This window comes from Ictidomys tridecemlineatus, unplaced genomic scaffold (genome assembly GCF_052094955.1).
Source record: "Ictidomys tridecemlineatus isolate mIctTri1 unplaced genomic scaffold, mIctTri1.hap1 Scaffold_40, whole genome shotgun sequence".
Lineage (NCBI taxonomy): Eukaryota > Metazoa > Chordata > Mammalia > Rodentia > Sciuridae > Ictidomys > Ictidomys tridecemlineatus.
In genome coordinates, this window is record NW_027522604.1 from 1133433 (window position 1) to 1147891 (window position 14459).

The window sequence follows — 14459 nt, forward strand, 5'->3', positions numbered from 1 at the left end:
ATGGTGCAAGCAATATTGTTTGTAAAATACCATGGCAGACTTTATTTTTAACTTCAGGGACTCTCTTTATATGTTTTGTTGTACTTAAATAAACATCTCTGTTTTTTAAACAATTTTTAATGAATTGACAATTTTTTAAATGCAATGAATGTGGTGGTTAATTTTATATGTCAACACACTGCCTAAGGAATACCCTGATAGCTGGTAAAACGTTATTTCTGGGTGGTGTTCTGACAGTGATTCTGGCAAAGATTTGCTCTCAAAGCAGTAGACTGAGCAAAGTCTCCCTTCTTAGTAAAAGCAGGCATCATCCAGTCCTTTTAGGGGCTCATCAAAACCAAAAGTCATAGTAAGGGCAAATTCCTCTGCATGATCTGAGATGTCCATCTTTCCTGGTTCTGGGATATGAAAAACCTTCACTTTTTCTCAGTCTCCATGACTCAGATCAGGACTTAAACTATCAGCCCTCAGTCCCAGGTCTTTGGTTCAAACCAAATTATACCCCTTGCTTTCTTGATTCTCCTGCCTGCAGACAAACACTAAAATTTCTTGGCTCCATAACTCATAAGCCAATTTCTACAATAAGTCTTTTGGTTCTGATTCCCTGCAGAACTCTGACCAAAAAGTCTTGGTAGAGAATGAATGATATTTTATATTTCCTTTATATTGTAGAGTAAAAACAAAACAAAACAAAACAAAAACCAGTGATTCTGCTAAATTGGTTCATATAAGTAGAATGGAAGGATCACTCTTAACAGGTAGTCTAGATTGCAATCTCAAACATTTTGCTGGCTCAAAACAAATGTTCTTGTGCTTAAGGTATGAAATTTTACCCCAGTGAACTTCACCATTGATAGTGATTTTTTTTATTGTTGTTTTAACCGCAAAAACCTCAACCTGACCTCACTTTCAATTACTAGTCCTGCTGCTTCCACCCGCACCCAGAGGTCCATTGCCAAGTTGCCTGCAGATTTGATTGCACATAGCCATCTCCATCTTGAGACACTGGCCAGTGCCTGGGGGATGGGGGGCAGGATGCTTGCAGGTTTGCTGCCACCACCACCTCACCTCGTGGTGCAGCCAACTCTGTCTGGGGACACCAGCCAAGACCTAGATGTCCTATGCCAGGGTGCCTAGTGTTTGGCTTCCCTAAGGTCCTCCTGCTGGGAGTGCTGGTGGCCACCATCTTGCCAATTCTTTGCAGGGTCCCTCCTTTGAGCACATCCCTCATGGTCTTTCTGCAAGGTGAAATGGTGTTCAGATTCTGGGACTGCAACATGGCTGAGCCTGGGGTATCTTACATCCTTATCTGTCAGATAGTGAGTGGGTCTGCATGGGTCATTCATGTCCAGGCAATCCTGTGAAACTTCACAGACTAGGGGCATTTTGCCTGGGGGAAGCATTGGTTGGAAATGCTGAAGAGAGCCAAGTTTCCCAGCACCACTAGTCCTGAAGTGTCCAGCGACAGATGGAGCTGGTCAGAAGGTTGTAAGAGGGTGTGAGAGCATCTTGCTATCAACTTGCCCAGCCAACCAGTCTGGCCCCCACCAGACTGGAGCTATCATCAAACTCTAGATAATCCCACCTATCACAACTCTAAATGATCTCAAGTCTAGCCTATTTTGCAGCCATTCTAACATGTAGTAAGGTGGGATGCAGACTCTTATTTCAGGTAAGATGGGGATCCTGACAAAAAAACACAATACAACATTACATCTGAAACATAAATTAAACAAAGACTAAGAGAAATTTTAACTTTCTTTTTGTGAAAAAAGCAGCAAAATGCATCCCTGTTTTACAATTTCACCTTTAAACAGATCAGACTCTCATTATTAGCTTCCAAAAATGTATTTAAATTCCAATTCCAATGTGAAGATTAACACCAAATTATATATATAACTTATTCAAAATGTTACTTGATACAGCTATAAAACCTCAAATTACATGAATAAATACCAACCAAATTTGTTATTTTTATACAAATAAGAGATTTTGCTACACATAATTTTAGTTTGGAGAACACTAACTTTGCAAAGCTTTGCATTCAACTAAGTTTAACTTTTAGAATCCAGAGTGTATAGTAACAGTAATCACAGGTCTGTATGGATTAACAAAATCAATAGCCTTAAGTTTCTTATACATTTAGGAAACAGGGTTAATGATAAGAAATTGACTTACTCAAAGCAAACATATATAAGACAGGTCTTCAATTGAGAGCATGGTCCTTCAATGTCAGATACAATGTATAAAAGAGAGCACTTAGTGTTTATCTTGCCAGTAAACTTGCATATACTTTCATTTTATAAACTTTTAAAAAATATTTTTCAGTTGTAAGTAGACACAATACCTTTATTTTGTTTGTTTATTTATTTGTTTCTTTGTTTTTATGTGGTGCTCAGGAAAGAACCCAGGGTCTCTGTTCTACTGCTAAGCTACAACCCCAGCCCCTCATTTTATAAATTTTTACATAATACTTATACAAGGCTTAGATAGCCATAGTTCTCAGTATATGTGACTAGGTATAATGAATACATTATACCTAGTCACATATACTTAGGGTGACATCTATATTGGTAGGTTTAAGTAACAGTTGTTTGATTAACAAGTTACAAAGTAATTATTTCAGACTTTCAAAAAGATACAAACCTTAATTACTTTAAGACTTAGTTTCCACAAGCCCAACAAATAGAATAAAATTATCTTGATAGATAAATTATAGCCAAATTAAACAAACACACACCTTCCCCTTCCCCAAACTTTCTGTAACTTACTTAGACATTCACAACTTTACATCCTTAGTTTTGTCACCTTTAATCTGGGACGTTAGCACAAGAATATTACTTTACCAGACAAAATATTTTCTCATTCAGAAACATTTCTCTTACCTTCTAATTTTCCATACTAAAAAATGTATTTCTATACCTGTAATTTTCTTTTATCTTTACTATTTTGGGAACCTTTTTAAAATTCATATTCTGAAACAATCCTTATGAATGTTATCTGTGCATTTAATTTACATAACAAATTTCATCCCAGGAGAGGGTTGGACAATCCAACATATACAATAATTATGATTTCATCTTTTTCTCCTATGTTGCTTTCAATGACATTTTTGAGCCTGACCTGTCTCCATGAACACTATCACAATGCCATCAACTTTAAGTGAGTTCCCCACTGTCACTTGTACCCAGAGGCTCCATTTGGGCCTTTTCTTATACTAGCAGACTGATATGCAATGAAAGAAGCCCTTTCCATTTTTCTCTTTAGGAATTCTTGAAGATCCCTTTGCAGAGGCTGCCTATGAAACACAGGTTGTCCTTAGTTTCTGTCTTTTTCTTTTCTGGGTGCAGTTATTTGTCCTGCCAGACTCCCCAGGCTTTTAGTTTATGGGATAGTGTTGTAGCAAGAACACTGCTTTGTCCCAGTGATGAATTTGCCCTGGCCAAATGGAGTGTCCTGTCAGATCTTAACAGTGGAGACTATTCCTGTCCCCAAGTCATAAACTGACAGAGCTGGGACCTACTATCACATCCTTTGTAGCCAGCGACCTCCACCCCCCCACACACACCAGAACAAAAGGGGCAGAAAGGCAGGACAGAGTCCAGGCTTTCTTTGGCTATTGTTCTAGAGCCCAGGCAGTTTTCTGTGATTTTCCCCCAGGTTTAGGGCTGGTGTCCATGACCCACAGTGAGATGACCTGCAGCTGACAGGGGCCAGGATGAGGAACAGTGCTAGGAGTTCCAGCTCTGGGTTTAAAGACTGAAATCTTTTGACCCTTTCCTCTGGTGTCTTGCTATCCTTGCACACCAGCAGCAACACCTTTGGCACCTTCTGCTTAGTTCCTGATGGTTGAGAACCCTGATCTTCTTAAGTGCCTGCCCATACGGGATCCTTCATATACTTTACTCCTGATAGGCCTACTTCAACTTCTGAATTGTATAATAATCCAGAAAAACCATTCAAAGGTAAGACTGTGTTGCAGTAAACTGTCTTTCTCTTAGACAGGTTTATACCTATTCATGGTGAAAGAAAAGTAATCACTACACTCGGAGCAATCAAGGGATCTTTATTGCAGCAGTGTCTGATTGACTCGGAGAAAAAGAGGAGAGAGAGAGGGCCCAGCAGGAGAAGGTTTTTAATAGCTCTTTACTGTGCTAGCTGCCTTGTTGGTGTACAGTGATTGGGTCACACTGTAGTTGATAAGGGTGTCATCTTCTGCCTTCAAGCAGATTGGGCATGGGCTAGGTGTGGGTTTCAAATTAAAAAACAACAAGAGGAAGTAAAGGGAAAAGGTGCAAAATAATCATCCCAAAAGGAAGGGCTAATGAAGGGTGGGAACCAGACAGGTGAGCGCTGAGTGTTCAGCCTGCCCCATAGCTAAAATTTGTTCAGCCTGCTCTGCAACTAACAGTACTTCCTTATATGTGAAAGGCACTGGGTTTGACATTTAGCACCACATAATACTAAATAAGATAAAGGTATTGTGTCCATCTACAACTATAAAAACTTATTTTAAAAAATGTAAAACCACAGAATGGTGCTGTAATTTGGTGGCAGAGCACTTGCCTAGCATGTGCAAGGCACCGGTTTTCATACTTAGCATCACATAAAAATAAAATAATTTTAAAAAGTAAAACTATGAAAATGGTATTATCTAATATTTTCCATAAGGTTAGTCCACTATTCAAGTTTGTCTGAAACATGAATACTGTTCAGTCTTACTGTGTGCACATTCATCATAGCCCAGGAATGGAACTTACTTGAACGGGAAATTAGAACTCACTGAGAACACTGAGGACTGTCTTTATCCTGGCTCTCTGCCCACACCCAGCACTCCCATTTTCCTGTTTCCAGGTCTCTTCTCTTCCTCTAAGTCCAAGATTCACTCCACTTAGCTGAACACTAGAATTCTTGTCTCTGTTAAAGTTAGGCAGAAAATCATTCAGTACTTGAAGCTACCAAACATGAATGGCAATACAAGAGTGGCACCCAGTCTGAAGCAAGGGATGGTGATCAGAAAAACATGGAAAGGACCAGACATTGAAGGGAGGTTTATAACCAATTATTTTAATTTCTGACTGTAAAATTGATTCATACTGATCACACACCATTTGAAAAGTAAGAATACATAAATAACAAAATTAACTTACATGTACATTAACAACCCAAAGATAATTAGTGTGAGTGACATTAGGAAGATAGCCATGTAGGAGTGCTTCAGCTTCATCCTGCCCCTCCCATAAAAATTCACCCCACAAATATCCACAGACAAGAGTGACCAGAGACAAACATTTAAATCCAGAAAAGCAAGGTTCAAGTGGTAAGAGAGACCATTTTTTCCCCATGTTCTCCCTTTCCCAGCTGGAATGAAACCACACATGGCCCACCCCCCTACACTCCAGGGTTTCTACAGTGGAAAATGTGAGGTGGAGGTGGACATTCAGCTTCACCACCATTCTGGAGCCCTTCACAAGAGGCAGGCCCCTGTCTCTCCCCACTAAAAACATTGAGAAACCTTTCAAAACTGGATCAACTGTATCATCTATAAACAAAGACAGAAGAGAGAGAGAACTCACAGCAAAAGATGTGTAGATATTGGTGGATGCCCTATGCTCTGGCCCAGGGCACACTGCAAAATTCTGACCTGGCCGGGCAGTTGTGGCAATCCTGGTCATATAGTGGTAACTAGTGGTCCAACAGGTTCTTCAGAGAGACCAATCCAGATAGTCTGATGGGACTTTCTGAATAGGATGCCTCTTGGAAAACCTCACAGGACAAAGTTAACTAGGAAGAATGGAGTAAGTATACATACTTCAAGCTTTATAGTGTACATGACAAATATACACAATATTATCTGTCCATTTTTTAAAATAATAAAAATTTAAGTTTCAGCCAATTAAAAATAAAACAGAGCTCAGTATGGTGGCTCATGCCTGTAGCAGCTCAGGAGGCTGAGGCCCTAAGTAAGCAACTTAGTGAGACCCTGTCTCTAAATAAAATATAAAAAGGGCTGGGGATGTGGCTCACTTGTTTAAGTGCCCCTGGGTTCAATCCTTGTTACCTCCCCAATATATATATATATATATATATATTTTCACATTTCTCAATCAATTAAAATATAGCCCATAGGGCTGGAATTGTAGCTCAGTGGTAGAGCACTTGCCTTGCAAGTGTGAGGCACTGGGTTCAATCCTAGTACCACATAAAAACAAAGGCATTGAATCCATATACAACTAAAAATGTTTTTAAATACTTATTTTTTAGCTCTAGGTGGACACAATATCTTTATTTTATTTTTATGTGATGCTGAGGCTCGAACCCAGTGCCTCAAGCATGCCAGATGAGAGCCTACCACTTGAGCCACATCCTCAGCTCCCAAAAAAATTTTAAATAGAATAAAATATACCTATAGACTACATAAATTTATCTCTCATGCAAGCCTGCACCCTCTGGCCTTAGCCACACACTCAAGATAAAAAATTTTATGGGATTATTTGTTATCCTCCCAGGGAGTCTTAACTCAATTTCAACACATGGGAATCTATTCTCCACTGGAAATTTTGTTAATTTTAGGCTCACTATGAATACTGTCACATTCTTGTTGAGAAAAATTGGACCGCTTTGCATTCCTACCATAGTAACAATTTCACTTCCCTTGTCAACGCTGGGTCTTAACAATTACAAGTTTTTACAAAAAAGTTGCCCTCGATGAAATGATGCACTTTTAAATTGGATCAATTTGCACAGCATTTTATTCTAGGAAATTGTATACAGGTTTAAACATGTATGATTATTGCAATGTTCTCTTTTTGCTAAAGTAACTAATGGGAGACCATCTTCATCAAAGAGCTGGCTGCATATAAATCTGATGGACAGTCCATAGATTGCCATGCAGAAGGAAAAAGAAAAGTCCTTATAAAATGAGCTAGTCTGGGAGGATCTTTAAGATGTAATATTTTAAGATATATACTGAGAACAGCTGAACGTATATGGGCTCCATATTTGCTTTGAAAATAAACATTAATACTAGACACAGCTCACCTTTCCCTAACGAGAAGTGTTCCCAAACTCATTCCAAGTTTTCCTGTCTGATGTCAAAAAATAAATGTATTTGAAAAGCCACTAGTATTAGTTATCAACTCCCCTGATTCTGCAGTGTCCGACAATCAACCTAGTTTATTGTCAAATTAGAACAAGAACATGATCCCAGCTCAGAAGCTTAAAGGTGTCGCTTGCTTTGGTAGCAAAGAAAAGCAGAGTGTGCTGGACATGACTAAGCTGGGCCCACTTCTCTGCCCTAGCTTCCCTGGGCCAGGTCCCAGGATCTGAGTGGGCGCCTGCTCCTCACCCACCTCCCCACCAAGTACAGCAACAGCTGCCTGACAGGACGTTACCACTAGACAAAAAACTGCTGTGCTTTTTTAAACACACATGTAAGAAAAAAAAAGAAAGAAAAAACAGCACAACTTGTTTGGGACGAAAAGACTTGCAAAACATGTTTTTGATAAAACCATTTAAAAAATTTTTTTAGTTTATTTTTATTTTGTTATATGTGACAGCAGAATGCATTACAATTCATACTACACATATAGAGCACTTTTTTCATATCTCTGGTTGTATGCAAAGTAGAATCACACCATTCGTGTCTTCATACATGTACTTAGAATGATGATGAAGTACATGAAGATGTATGAAGGCACGAATGGTGTGATTCTACTTTGATCAAACCATTTTTATGGAAAAGAAAAGGGCGGAGACTAGAAACGATGATGCAGAAATCAAGGGAAAGCAGCCTCACTCCCTTCAGTGAAAAGTCTCGGGCAAGAGGAAAAGAGAAATTTCAGTAAAGTACTAAAGCGGAGGCCTAGAAAGTCTCCAGGATGCACGCCCACCACAGTGCCTAGCCCGGCCCACACCCCCGCGCCTCCCCCGCACCCAGAAATTCCCAGCACCCCCTGCTCACCCTTACCAGCATGCACAAATTCCCTGCTCCCCGCTCCCCACTCCGCCCCGAACCCCGCTCCCCCCTGCTCCGGGTGGATCCCAGAGCCCCACTCCAGGGCCCCAGCCCCGCCCCCTGGCCCCAGCTGCGACCCCTGGCCCCAGCTCCTCCGGACTGCCCGGCACCCCTCTTCAAGCTGCGCCCACAGAAGGTCTGTGCTATGGGCCACCCGCCTAGCATCCAGCTTCCCGCCTCGTCCTGACTCCTGCCTCCTGCCTCCAAACCGGTCTTAGCCCAATGTATAGAAGTCTCCACGCCCAGCTCCGCTCTCTGCCCCCGCGCCCGCAGATCTTTTAAAAAGCAGCCGGCACACACAGGCACCCCCTCGCGCTCCAGTGTAATCCACATATGACTCTGGATACCCTCACCTGGCTGCTCTTTTCTGTCACCCTAGCTCTGCTTCTACTGCCCGAGTGTTTCTGGCTGGCGCGGACCGGTGAGTTCAACTGAAGAGGACTTGGACCAGGTGGGACTGAGCCTGCGGGGGCGGTGGAGGGGCCTGAGGAGGGGACCCAGGCTCAGTCCTGCCATCAGGTGTACATACGTGATGCCTGTCACATGACTTTCTGCCACCCCTTAAGTTTTATCTTGTCTGGTTCTCATCCTCAGGCCATTGAGAGGAGCTGGAAAGAAAAAAGTAAGGGCAGGAGATGGGAGGGGCAAGAGGAAAGGAGAATGCAAGCTGGCAATCCCTGGTGATGTCTCCCAGCCTTACCGCTGTCTCCCCAAAGCATGCCTGAGCCACAGCCACCAGGGCCAGGTGCACAGAGGCGTGACCCCACAAGATTAGGACAACAGATATCCCTAGGCCCTTCTCTGCTCTACAGACTCTCATCCCAAGGCTCTTCACCCTTGAACTTCCCACCACACTTTGCCTGGGGATCTCAGAACATGCGCCCACAGAGCCTCAACTGCCACCAGCCACAATCACTTTTCTGTGATTCAGTGAGCCACCACCCAGCTCACCTCCCTTCACAGCTTTTCTCATCTAGCCATGCCCCATCCAGGGCCTCCCTACCTTCCCATCCACCTAGGAGACCCTAACCTCCACCAGGACCACCTGGCACCATATACCCATGCCTGAGGACATACCCTGCAAACATCCCCACCTCACCCACAGATCCTAACACAAGAGGAGGGGGCCCCATTTTTCCAAGTATGACCTTGGTAATGGTATAGAGCTGGGGTCATCTAAGAAACAGATAGTGCAAAGACCTCTTCAAACCCCAATTCTTTTGATCAAGTCCTAAAGATTTCAGACATTTTGCCAGAATAACAAAAATGAGTTTATTGAAGAGATAGGAAAAGGAAAAGGCAGCACTCTCAAGGGAGAGAGTGGGTTCTCTCAGAGAGGAAAGAGACAACCTGCCTCTCCTGTGTTCCAGTTGTATTGGGGATCCCAGGAAAGTTTCCTGCCCAGGCCCATCTCTTGGCATATATATATATATATATATATATATATATATATATATATATATATACACACACACACACACACACACACTTTAGGTGTAGTGGGACACAATACCTTTATTTATTTTTATGTGGTGCTGAGAATCGAACCCAGGGCTCTGCATATGCTAGGCAAGCGCTCTACCTCTGAGTCACAACCCCAGCCCACCTCTTGACTTTTGACTGACATCAGGGTGACATCAAATTTCAAGTTAGCTTTGCCATGACAACTCTCTCTCCTTGGCCCATGCTGACTGGTTCTAAATGGAATTTTAATCATTTTTATAGGTTTTATGGTTAGAAGGAATTATCTTTATATTCCAAAATCTGTTCTGTGAAACACCCTTCACATAGCTCTCCCTTCAAAGTAACTTGGGTTCCTCTTATCAACATTATTTTCTGCCTAAATTTCTTCCAGATAACAGGTACTTTGCTGAGGAATGTGACATATCCTGTCCAGCAGAGTTAGATAAATTGCTTTTTAGCAAAGAAAGCATATGGGGGTCAGCACAGTGGGACATTTTATAATTATTATTAAATTATTCTCTTGACATCATGTTCCCACTATTGTCAACTGTCTAACAGCAAAGGTGCTATCTATACGTTTCTGTTGTGGGAGCATCTATAGACTCCTGACCTTGGATCCTAAGCCTATGTAGTCTACCTCTTGAGGAGCCAACATCTTATAGTGGTATAAAGTAGGCACAAGTTGCAGACAGTAAAGGCAGACAGTAAGCACTTTCAACTCTGCAGAACACACTATACCTGTCCCTATATCAAATACTCAATTCTGCTTTACTGTGAGAGGAACTAAAGACAACATGAAAATGGATGGGGCACTAGATTTGCCCACTGTCCTAGTCATCCCCAAATAGTTGCTGGTTGTCACCCAGCAAGCACTTTGGCCCTTACCAGTCATCATCAGTGACCTCCTAGACAATGTTGGTGCCCTTCTTGCCAGGTTTTTTATTTTGTTTTATTTTTAATTGCTACATATAAACATAAAATTATATATATTAAAGGAGGTGCCATGTGAAGTTTTAATACTGTGTGAGATTTAAATCATGTTAAATGTGTCTGTTGTTACAAGCATTTATAATTTTTTTATGGTGAAAACTTTCAAAATACTTTCTTTTAGCTACTTGAGATACACAGGACTTTGTTGTTGTCTATAGTCACCCCACTGTGCCATAGCACACCAGAACTTCTTACTCCTACATAACTGTAACTGTAACTTAGGACCCCTCAGTCAACATTTCCCCAGCCCTCCTTTTTCAATTACCATATACAGCCTCTGGAACCATTCTCAATTCTCAACTTTTGGGATCAACTTTTTCGGATTCTATCTCCAAGTGAGATCATATGGTACTAGTCTTCCTGTGCCTGACTTACTTCCTTAACATAATGATCTCTATTTCCATCAATTGTGTTGAAGATAACAGGATTTTGTCCATTTTATGGATGAATAGTATTCCAGTGTATGTTTTGTATCACATGGTCATTATCTGTTCATCAGTAGATTGTTTCTGTTCTTTGTCCTTTGTGAATAGTGCTACAATAAACATGGGAGTGCAGGTGTCTTTGGCCTCTGTGAATAGTGCTACAATAAACATGGGAGTGCAGGTGTCTTTGATAGACTATATTTATTTCCTTTGGCTAATACCCAGTAGAGGAATTCCTGGATCATATCCTGGTGTTATTTCTTAATTTTTGAGGACACTCCATACTGCTTTTCCTAGTGGCTCTATGAATTGACATTCCCACCAATAGTATATAAGGGTTCCAAGCCAGCACTTATTATCTTTTGTGTATTAATAATGACCATTCTTAGTGGAGGGAAATGATATCTCATTGTAGTTATGATCTGCATTTCAAAGACAATTTTTGGTACTAAGTACTTTTGCATATGCCTGTTGGCTATTTGTGTGTCTCTTCTGAGAAATGTCTGCTCAGATTTTTCTCCATTTTTTAATCAGGTTGTTGGGTTGTTTTTTTTTTTTTAGTTCCTTATGTAGTCTGGATATTAACCTCTCATCAGATGTGCCATTTACACACATCTTCTTCTATTCAGTTCAGTGTCTCTTCACACTGAAAATTGTTTCCTTTGATGTGCAGAAGCTTTTTATCCTGGTCTAAGTCCAGGCCTTGTGGAATGGTATAGTGAGGATGCCTAAAAATCTGTTCCTCATAGAACTATTGATAACAGGTACAAATGTTTTCAACAATCAGCTTTGTCAGGCCTCTGAAAATCAATCAAAACTTACACCAACGTGAGGAGCATTTATTCAAGAAAAATGGCCAAATTTCAATAAGAACAGTGAGATTTATGGCATGTTAACATGACCCATTCCCATTCCCCACACCCATCTTGGAAGTGGCCTGGAAATGGAGCGAGTGCACAATGTTCTAGGAAAACTAGCATCCCAGCCCAGAAGGTGCACTCTGGCCTTGGTGCACTCTGGAGTTGCCCCATTCATAGGTCTCATCATTATTTGACTACACAGAACTCATTCTTGGCAAAAGTGGGCAAGGGGAATCCCTACAGCAACTTTGTCTTTATATGTATATTTTACTTGTAGATGGATATAATAACTTTAATTTAATTATTTATTTTTATGTGGTGCTGAGGATCAAACCCAGTGCTTCACATGTGCAAGGCAAGCATTTTACCACTGAGCCACAACCCCAACCCCTACCTTCTCATTTAAAAGCAAACTAATTTTATTCTTAAGGGATTCCATCTTCATGGCCTAATGCTGCGACCTGCACTGCAGTTAATTCAGGAAACCAGATGAGGGGCAATAGGGGATTAGAAAAGACAAATAGATGGTAGAGTGCTTGCATTGCATGCACAGGTCCTGGATTTCATACTTAGCACCATAAAAAAAAGACAGACACAGAGGGAGAGAAAAAGCTGGGACCTGGTAGATATTACACTCTGGAGGAGTGCAGTGACCATGAGTCATCTCAGCACATTTATTATGTTTCATCATTAAAAGGGTTTTGTGAGAAAGTTTCTTTAAAGCAAGCAGAATCAAGATCATAGCTATAAGCAGCCCAATTATAATAATTAGCTTGCACCCATAACTTTCTACCCCTGAACAGCTGGCATCTGAACCTCAAGGTCAAGAAGTGGATAACTCTGTGGCTAACAACCTCCTATTGTCACAACAGCAACTGGGCTATCTCAATAGCACCTTCTCCCTGAGAGTTCCCAAGAGAGGCATCACCTCTGTCACAGGACAGTTCAAGACCCATACTTCAGTCACCACTCCCAACAACCAATGACTTTGTCACAGGAGAAGAAATTTCTGGAGAAGGGGTCTGAGGATTCCCAGAAGCAGGCTGACTCATCTCAGGACTATCTGGGTCCTTGGCATATGCATCAGAGAAGAATTTCACCATGAGCCAGACAAAGACATAGACTGGGCTTTATTTAGGAAAGTAGATACACATCCAAGGGAGAACGCAGCTGACTTGAGTGAGGAGCAGCCCTGACTTGGGCTGGAGGCCCAATATTTAGAGATGAGCTGTACTAGAAGCTGGAGTGGAGGTGGATCCAGGGTGGGGCTGCAAAATTTCTCCCAAGTTTTTCTGCACTTGTGTATTTCCCTCATTTTACAAGGGCATGGGCCAAGGTTTGCAACTGTGTCTTCTGCATCTCGGTGGCATGATTTTGCACTTCAGTGGATTGAGGGTGTTTCCCTTAAGATTCCATATTTCTCTCTCTTTATCCTAAATCCCTAATACACATTGTTGATTAGGTTTCAACATATAAATTTGAGGGCAACTCAAATATTCAGGCTATAATAATCCTTCTGCTGAATTGTCTCACCAAATAGATGAAGAAACTTGAATAAGGCACATAGCCCTTGTATTTGTCACTTGAATATGATCAGAGTAAAAACCAAAGGCCTAGGTATCTCTATAGTCAGGCCAACCATTCCCTACTCTGTCCCCTGCTCACTTAGTCCCTACCCCAGTGCTTACTCGCTGGTCTTCAGCATATTGCAGAATTCTCTAGCCTAAGAGCCTTTGCACTGCCATCCTTTCAGACTGGACTGTTCTTCCCTGAGGAATCTACTTGTGTCATTCTCACATCTAGTTCTCAGGTGACACACCCTTCCATGCCTCCCCCTTTTGAATCCTTTATTCATTTATTCTTTATTTAATTTTTAAAATTGTCATATAATATATATATATATATATATTTCCCCCTTTAACCATTTTGTTTGTAAAGGTATCTATTTAAAATTGTAATACCTCCACCTGCTGGAACAGTCCTGAACCTTCTCAACCTGAGTTTTTCTCCTCCCCTCATTCTGTGACCTATTTAAACACACTGTGCCAGATTTTGATTGCTACTGTAATAAATTACATATATATATTCTTTCATTGTTCTGAAGATGTAAACACCAAACTCTCACAGGGTTATAATCAATAATCATTTCTTTGTAAGGCTGTATTCCTTCAGAAAACTCTAAGAAAGAATATATTTCCTGGCCTTTTCCTGATTCTATTCTTTAAGTCTATTGATGTGATGAATTCCAAAATCCTAAATGGAACACTGGACATCTTTTTTTGTTTTAAGTTTAGTTTTAATTTACACTTCTCTAATTGCTAGAGATGTTGTCATATAGTTTTTGAACATTTGGATTTCTTCTTCTGTGAAGTGCCTGTGCATTTCCTTTGCCCATTTATATATTTTGTTTTTTAAGTTTTTTGAGTTCTTTGTATATCCTGGAATATGATCCTCTGAGGTACAAGTTGCAAATATTTTCTCCCATTCTATAAACTCTCTCTTCATGTTCTTAATTGTTGCCTTTGCTGAGAAAAGGCTTTTCAGTTTAATGCCATCCCATTTATTGATTCTTGATTTTATTTCTTGTGCTTTAGGAGTCTTCTTGAAGAATTTGGTTCCTAAGCTGACATGATGAGAGTTGGGCCTATATTTTTTTTCTACTAGGCACAGAGTCTCTGCTCTACTATCAAGGTCCTTGATCCA